General features: G+C 44.3%; 2 long non-coding RNA genes across 4 annotated transcripts in view; both read left to right on the top strand.

Moving 5' to 3' along the window:
- The window catches only part of LOC118174629, an 8,448-nt gene extending 2,476 nt beyond the window's left edge, over nt 1-5,972 (top strand). For 2 of the 3 annotated variants that reach the window (XR_004754708.1, XR_004754710.1), the window contains one exon: nt 948-1,909. This is a non-coding gene — a long non-coding RNA (uncharacterized LOC118174629). Of the gene's footprint in view, nt 1-947; nt 1,910-4,892 lie in introns of those variants that run through there. The other variant, XR_004754707.1, reaches the window with a different exon arrangement.
- Nucleotides 5,973-6,094: 122 nt separating this feature from the next.
- Nucleotides 6,095-8,452, top strand: LOC118174634. The gene is made up of 2 exons (XR_004754717.1): nt 6,095-6,768; nt 6,913-8,452. It is a non-coding gene; the product is annotated as an uncharacterized LOC118174634 (long non-coding RNA).
- The last annotated feature ends 406 nt before the right edge of the window (nt 8,453-8,858 follow it).

Genomic DNA, 8,858 nt, shown 5'->3' with positions numbered 1-8,858 from the left:
CCTGATACTGAAATTCCTTCAAAGAGAGGAGCTCCTTAGCACTCCCACAGCTCTTGCCCTATTTCCCACTCGGAGCCGCTTGCTAAAAAGCTGGCAGACCTGAACCTTTCTGGCCAAAGACGACCAGAAAGACCTGGTGAGTGCTGGGCTCCTCAGGCAGGAGACAACTGGAATAGTCAGACCAGCTTTATGCAGCTGGGAGGATGGCTATCTGGTGTTCTTTCTGGGAACCTTATTAATGTTATCTTATTATTCCATAATAGATATAACCCGTGTTCTAAGGCTGGCAGGCTGTAATTGGGCCTTGCCAGGGAATTACTCATATTTTTCATTCTTGAAGGAATGAACAGCGTATTCGGTTACGCTAACTACCTCATTTGTGTGGATTCCATTCACTTTATGTGTCTCGCTCCTGAAGTATTACGGCTAGGGCAACGATTTCTCACTCGAAGTAAACGTCGGAGAGTCTCGAAGCAGATGCTCTCTTCTCCCAGCACTGAACAGATGCTGGCACTGTGTTCTCCTCTCCTTTGGATGCTGCAGAGTTGCCCAAAGGTGGAGTTTTTTTCCACAGAACATGCTTTGTTAATGGAAATCCACATCTCTTCTTCCAGCTCAGTGTCCCAGGGTGCTGCAGCAAAACATGGAGCTCTCTGAAAAGAGGGGACAATGTTATTTATTTCTTGCTGCTTTCCTATTTAGTCACCCTTATCTGGGCCTCAGGCCTTTTGGGCTGACTTGTAAAACACCAGAAAAGGTGGAGCACCTACCCAAGTTCTCAGCCAAAGAGCTTTTTTTTACTCTCCACGGAGTGTAAATGATAGTTTCAGCCATAATAAACCCTCCTCCCAATACTTACAATTACGCTCTTTTGTGTGCATAGCAAAGCACAAGCAACATATCCTCGTCAATAAAAGTCCTTCCTAATTCCTTTTTATCCTCCCCAGGGGAGTCCTTAGAGCCCTGTGGATCCTCGAGCAACCCTTTAATTCCTCCCGCCTCGGTCCTCGCTGCAGCCAGCAGTGAAAATGCTGCTCCTGAACCACGCAGAGCAGTGGCTGCTGGACGACACGGAGCATCACCTGCCCACAGGGACCCAGCTTTCTGCAGCGTTATCAGAAATGTTTCCACGCCTTTGTTTGCAAAATGTCTTTATCCAGCCAGGAGAAATGTCCCTTGAAGTCAGCTAACCAAATAAATAAATAACAGTCAGAGACAATAGAGTGGAAAAGTTTCTAGAGGGAAATAAGTGATGGATTGGAAGAGATTTGAGGCTGTTATGGTGTACAACTCAGTGCGTGATGTGACAAGAGAGAATCCTCGTTGTGCCCCTTCCTGGTCTTCCATTTTAAATGAAGTCCTGAAAATGCTGATTTAAAAGGGTTGGAGAAGCAAAACAAAATAGGCAGATGTACAGGGTGACATTTTTTGTAGACTTTGAATTTTTTCATAACACAGCTGCTGGTAGCCATGTCAGAATAGAGCTCTTTGACCAGGGTGCAGAAGGGATGCTGGAGCTGCTGGCAGTTTTTCAGTGTGCTCGTGCACAAGTCTGAACAAAGAGAGCAGTGATTTCACTTTTCAACCATAATAATAGCAAGCAACAGGAATTCTGACCTGGAATTTGTCTTTGCATTCCAAGAGCATCCTTGAGCAGACTGTGGAGACCCAGGGAAAACAGCTGATTAATGCCACCATTAATGAAAATAAACACAGCATAAAATTCCAAGTACTGGGACTGCTTCCCAAAGCATCCAGGAGTGAGGGATAACAGCAAATGCAATAAAGCAGAAATCCACTCTGACTGTCAAGGGATAATGTTTCCTAGCTCAAACCCAGGCCTGTGAGGGGGAACATACCATCCATAGCAAAGCAGCCTGCGACCTTGAAGTACTCATATGCTTGAAAAGAGATCTCAGAAATGCAGACATTAATGTTATTGGTGGCTGTTTCCCCCCTCCCAGCCCCTGCAAAGGGTCCCGCGTTATCTCCTGCACTGCACAGGACCTGGGTGCTGTTGATGCCCAGGGTGCTGTTGCCCAAAATGCAAATCAGAAGTTTTCAGGTAGGTTTTGTGGGAAGATAGCAGTAAATATTCTGCCCACCCTCAACAGGCACATTTGTCAAGGAGGTGCCTGTAGTGCGAGGAGTAGTGTGTGCAGGTATTTGTGTGCATGAGTCCGTGTCTGGGAGAGGTCTCTGCCTCTTTATCATGTGTGTATTTATCTCACCAATTTGACCAAAGGAATTACAGGATTGAAAGGAAATTAATAGCTTAGCACCCAGTCAGCTCCTTATTTTGAATCAATCCATTCTTGTCACTTGGACTGAACTAAACAATTAATCGTGCTACCTAAAAATAATTACGGCTAATATCACAGAGATTACACTAGCCAGTTCTAACAATAATGTTGTTAAGAACATCTAAATAACCCTATATTTAATTACAGTCTGGCTTGTTTAGTGATGTACAGGTTTGGGGCTTTCTCTCACTGCAAATTTGGGCCGGTTACATTTATTAAATGAGAACTTTTTATAGCTAGTGTTCAAATTATCAAATACTTGCCTAAAGCAATCCCATTGATCAAGTGTATCATTTGTAATACAAATGTTTTTATTAGGAGGCTTTGTTCAAGATAAATGAAGGATCAAATTAACTGGAGATTGGTTTGAGTAGAAAATGCTGCAGCTGGATAATTTCAAGCACTGAGGCTGAACATTTCTTTCAAATGACGAGAAGTCATCAACTAAGTCTTAATATAAAACATGCACGCACAGAGGCATCTTTGTATTGATTCCTCTCATTTCTATGGCAGTCTTTATACAAAGCACATCAGGTTTTGTAGGAAAGGTTGCAAACCCATCACATCACTGCAACTAAGCCTGTCTGAGATATTTTTAATTTTTTTTTTTCTGGCCAAAATTATGTATGCTATCGAAATCCCAACATGCCCCAGAACCCTCTTCCCACTCCCTCATTTTTCATCCCTGTTCTGCTACCTCTGTTCCCACCCAGGAGGATTCATTGTGCAGCTCTGCTCTTAATTCGAATGCCTCCCTTGCATCTGGGCTGGGGCAGTAGCGTGCCTCCTTTTCGGAAGGGAGACCACCAGAAGGGAGCCTGGACATGTGAATATTTGCCTCTTCCAGTATTTGTGGTAGCACAGCAGGGTCTGGATGTGATTGAGGGTTTGCCCATGATCAGCCAGTGGAAAATGAGCATGTGAGTGCAATGCTGTTACTTTATATATATACACATATTAATACAGTCTGCATTAGGAAAGCTATTTGTCTGGGGTTACATTTTTGGCTGCCATGTAGAACTGTAGGTATTAAATAGTTGCTTTCTAAATTAAGCTCTCCCCTCGCCACATCCCACTCCCATAGCGATGCGTGGAGCGTTTGCTGATACGGGCAATACAGATGTCTGGGGAGCTGCTGTAAAACCTCCCAAGATTTATAGCTCCTCCGCCAGGTTTCTCCATGTGTTGGCTTCAGAGGGAGAGGTCTCACAGGCATTCAGGATCCTTTCAAATCTATCTCCAGAGGCACCCGCAATAATCAGAGGAAATCCCTTGAAGCCCATCAGATAAAATTTACAGACCAGGAAAGGCAGCACGGAGGTCAGTTAATCCCTGGGGACAGGCTATTTCTGGCCTGCTCAGGGGCATGAGGCCAAGTTTCCAGCACGTGCCGAGCACGGAGAGACGCTGTGAAGAACTCCAGATGCTCCAGCTTGGTTTGGCTTACAGCAGGAAAATCAATGTAAATCTCCTCAAAATGCTGGGTTTCTTCTTAATTTGAGGTGGGGAGGAATGCTCAGCTCATATACTTGGATCTAAACATCCATAAAGCCTGTCCCAGCACCCCGTTAATGTACCAGGAGGGTGCTCAAGCAGTGCGATATGCAGCACAGCTTTTAGGGAGAATTATTACTTTATTTATCACTTTAGCAGAGGAAGCAATGAGCCCAGGTGGAATTACAGGTGGTAATGAAAAACAGAGACTTGTTTTTCTCAGTTATCATTTGTGGCTACTCCAAGTACACGGATGTCTATGCAAGAATCAAAAGTGTGTACCATATATACATATGGCAGATATTCACAGGATTACATATGTGTGTATGATGTGCTTGTCATGTTATATCTGCTTTAGGAGCTGCAGAAGCCGGACTGGGAGAGCTTGTATTTTGCTATTATGCTGTGGCCAGCAATGGTTTGTCACCCTCAGTGAAAGGTTTAAAAGCTGTGACCATTAGGTTTGATGAAGGTGGTTCAAACTTTGCTTTGGAAAACTGCAGTGTATTGGTGGGAGATATATTTTCTCCAGAAAAGCTCCAGCCATTGTAGTAATAATTAAAAAAAAAAAAAAAAAAAAAAAAAGGCAAACGATCAAATTTAGGAGTTATATTTAAAGAGACAGAGAGGGAGATCAAATTAACCCCTTTACTCTGCAGAAAAGGCTGAAGCACAAGGACATCACTGCAGTCTGCCCAGCAAAGTGAGGAATGAAAGCAACGGCGTGTATTGGTAATGGGTAACTTGATATGAGTTGAGCAATTTAATTTCTATAGGGAACACAGTGATTGAAAGCAGCACTAATGCTGATTAATCCCCCTCCCTCTTTTCTGTCTTCTAATTTCTCGCTCCTTGGTGTTCTTCATTCCTTTCAGACAAGTCCCATTGTATGTGTACACCAGGACTCCTCGTGCTACACGCGCTGAATACATGTCAAAATCTTGGGGTCACACCGCTGCTTTTCTTAGCCTCTATTACAGTTTATAAAGCTGTGCTTTTCTCTACTAATTCCAAAACATTTTATATAGTTCATTTAATTGCTGTCTTAGTCATTGACCATATGAAAATCATTTTCTCATCAGATTTTTTTTTCAGCATCCAGAGATGAGACTGCAGCATCGCATCCCTGTTCAGCTCGCAGGGCTGCTTTCAGAGGACAGCTCCAGGTGGGGCATAACAACCTCTCCAGGCTCTTTCCTCAATCTGGTCCCAGGCATGAAGACAAATAACTTAGAGTAGAGAAATTCATGCTCATTATACATGTGCTGATTTCAGGAAAGCTGACTCAGATTGATTTCACCAGGAATGTTTGTTGTGCTTTTTTTTATTTAGTAGATAATGTGTTTTCAGGGAAAACAAACAAACAAAAAACCCAACCAACAAAACAACAACAACAAAACCAGCGTGATCTAGGTTTAGAAATGACTCATGTTTGGCCACCCAAATAACATGACAGCTGGGAAATCTCAGCTAAGTTCAGTGTCCTGCCTCTGTCTGCAACATCTCCTGGAAAAGCCACGGAAGTGACTCACAGGTTGCTTCATCCGCCAAGAGCTTCCCTGTCTGCTGTCCTTGCAAAAAGAGATTTCCTCATCTCAGGCAGCAGCTGAGTTGTGTGCAGTCAAAACTGCCTCTGAAAGCAGAAGATGTTTGGGAGAAGGGCTGATACAACACAGTGTTAGGCAGGAATACATCTGAAATTGAAGTTTGGCAAGGAAAACTTAAAAGGGAGAAGCATGCAGGAGCAAAATCCTGATTTCTCCAGCATTGTTTTCAGAAGGGGAGTGACAACTTTTGGGAAAATGCCAGGATTTTAAATAAGCGCTTTCTTTTTCTGAATATTGGACATGCCAGCCCAATGGGCATAGTGGATAGGTTTAAATGAGTGGTTAGATTTAATTGATTGATTAGGTTTAATTGATTGGTTTTGATAAAGTGTTCCGAGTCACCAGAGACACCAGGCTGTACAGAGAAGTAAAGAGTAGGCACTACTTGTCTGATCATCTTTGTCGCACGTGTAGATAAATGGAGAACAAACAGAAATTCTTCTTAGGATGAAACAAATAAAAAATATATGATCTGGGGCAAAATAGTTCAGATGTCTGCCTGAAGTTATGGACATGAGTTCTCTATGGTCAAAGAAACTCAGTAAAACCATGACCAGCTCGTATCAGAATAATGGCGGGGCAAGAGAAGAGCCAACTCAATGATCAGCAGACGGCTCCAGGTGCAGCCAGTTTCCCTCAGCAAGGTCCTGCTGAAAATGAGCAGAAATTCTTTGCGGGGGGGGGAATTAAGTGTTGTCTATTGTAGCTCAGCTATGGCCAGGACTCAACTCCAGCAGCTGGTTAACAGTGTCACCATCTCCTACTACCGGATGTCGCTTGTGAGTGGCACAGAGAGGGCAAAGAGGGAATGACTTGTACCGTCCCTCCCAGCAGAACTACAGACATCAGTTGAAACGGGAAGGTTTTCAGTGCCAGCACAGAGAAGTATTTCCCTTCCTGTGCATAGCTATGGACTCCTTGAACCACAAAGCCCAGGAAGCTGAGCGTATTTCTGAGAATATCTCTAACTCTCACCCTCTTCCCAGGCTTTTCCATGAGCATCTGCTGTCGGCACTGTTGGGAACAGGCTGAGCTGCTCACACTGACATTTTTATGCTCCTCAGTTACATCATTGTCTTTATTTGACCAAGAAATTGTAAGCAGAAGAGCAGTGTCTTAGAGGACTGAGGATCCTCCGGGTTGCACTGAAGGCCAACAGACCTCAGACTTGGTTCCTGCTGTCATGAGGAGCATAATCTCCATGCTGCTGACGTTGATTTTACATCTGACTTCAGCCGCAACAGGCTCAAGGATTTCATTATTCAGCAGCCTCTCCATCTGCTTTATAGAAAATGTGTGCAAAGATTAAACATGACAAGGAATTTGTTTCCAAGATACTGATATTTTGGGATGGATTAAGAAGTGTAAGTACACCCTCCTTTCCCTGGAGAGCAAGGCAGGCTGTGCCTCTCCGCTCTGGTCCCTTCCAGCCCAACGTCGTGGGGCTGCACGGAAAATGGTATCACAGCTGTGTGCCTTTGCAAGTTATTTCTCTTCTTTTCCTACAGAGCCTTTTAATTCCAACTCCAAAAGAAAACAGGTTCATCAAATGTCATCTGGAGAATATCCCCCTGCATCCAGGCACTGTGAATGTGAGAAATGATTTGCCGGGCACCACTACAGCTAGTTTTCGCCTGTTCCTATCCATCTCCTGTCAGCACTCACACCCCTGTTGACAAAACGAATTTCGCTTTGATTTCATCTTTCCAGATAACACAGATTAACTGGAAGCTGTGTCTTTCTGTTGTTGTGAAAGCGTACAGAAGGAGCAATCCTACCGAAGAGACGCAGACGTCTGAGCGAAGCTTGCAGTCACAGTAAGCAGTGCAGACCAACATATTGCTGGAAACAGAGATACCGGAGGTACCAGCCACTTCTGTAAGACTTTGAGCACAATAAATGCAAATGCCCGTGTTACTCTGCTGTTTTAATACTGTTTTCATGTCTCCCCAGCCAGCATCCCCTGCAGGGTTACAGTCCCCATCTTCTTGCATTCAGCCTTCCTCCTCCTCTGCTGCAGCTGTCGTCCCGTATGCCGCATGGGAGGAAGAGCAAGGTCAGACAGCCGCCAACAAGCTGCCTCGTATCATCCGCCTTGCCTTCCCCCTGCAATTCTGGTGTGACAGATGCAGGAGAGAAGAAGAACTCCTGGAGGAGCACACAGGTTTGTGTATTAGTGAAGATTTCCTCTGTTGTTTCAAGGGCGTAATACAAGGAAAAGGGAAAGAGAGAATTAGATGAGCCATGGCAATCCTGCCCGCTGGGAGACAGCCGCTCCACACTTACCCTTATTGCCACGAGTAGACAGTGATAGTGCAGTCAGGGATTTGTGTGTCCGTTGTAGTGAGAAGACCCAGGGAAATTAAGGTGGATCCTGCAGATAAGTGGCATTTAACAAAATTAAAGTGGATGCCTTTGGAGGGTAGAGGTCTGCTCACCTCTGGAGAGCTTGGACAGAGCTGGAGTTTCTTGGAGTGACCTCAAGAGCAGAAGAGGAGCCGTGAGTCACCTTCATCATCATAATGCTTCACAGGGCCAACAATCTAAAATGTCAAAAAGCTTTTTCTGGAATAGTTGAATAAGTTATTTCCTAAAGCATCTCCGGGCAACCCCAGAGCATCTAATGTGGCCTCATGTGGTAGGGAAGGGCAGTCAGCCCACAGCCCAGGCGGGTAAGGATGGAGCTGATGGCTTCATACCCTGGAACAAAACCATGTGTACTGCAGCATATTCGGTGTGTTTTACAGTGTGCACATACACCGGTGAGAGATCATTTGCTCTCATTCCTTCCGGAGAAAGAAAATCAGGGAATGGAGACTGTGATGAGATAAATGGTTATTATGAGATATAGGCATTTTTAATTAGCTCCTGCAGACTGCACCACACTCCTAATGAGCTCTTGCCAAGTTTGCTGTGATTCCTCTTTACGTTTTGTAACTCTGTAATAGTAACAATATAATCATTTTCTATAATAACCATGATAAAGCCCAGATAATCCTTCTGTAACTCCTGCATAAGCTTCATGTAATTAAATCAGTTGGTGAAACATTCTTGGTCTAAGGGACAGATGAATGCAGCTCTGTCACCCGACAAAAGGGACTGATGCAGAGAATACATTTCCCATATCTTCCTACACCCAAAGCATTATAAATCCAGTTAATGGGGTTAAAATTGTGAACAGGTGTGTTTGGATCTCAGATTTGCCCGTCACTGCCAAAGCAGAGGCCAGAATATTGCCAAACCTGTAAATTTAGTCTAGTCTGATTTGTGTTACAGGGGCTAGTGATTCAGCAGCTGCTGAAGCTCAGAGCAGTTCCCATGTGGGTGGGAGGTGTGAGAAGGGATGAGGGGCAGAGACATCACAGGACTCCTGCTTTCATCCCTCCTTTCAAAGAAGTGCTTCTCAACAGTGCTGAGAAATGCAATTTAGGTAAATAGTAGGTGGCTCCTAAGA

The sequence above is a fragment of the Oxyura jamaicensis genome, chromosome 14, assembly GCF_011077185.1.
Source record: "Oxyura jamaicensis isolate SHBP4307 breed ruddy duck chromosome 14, BPBGC_Ojam_1.0, whole genome shotgun sequence".
Classification (NCBI taxonomy): Eukaryota; Metazoa; Chordata; class Aves; order Anseriformes; family Anatidae; genus Oxyura; species Oxyura jamaicensis.
The sequence above is the reverse complement of the archived record's forward strand: the minus strand, read 5'-3'. Positions and strand labels throughout refer to the sequence as shown.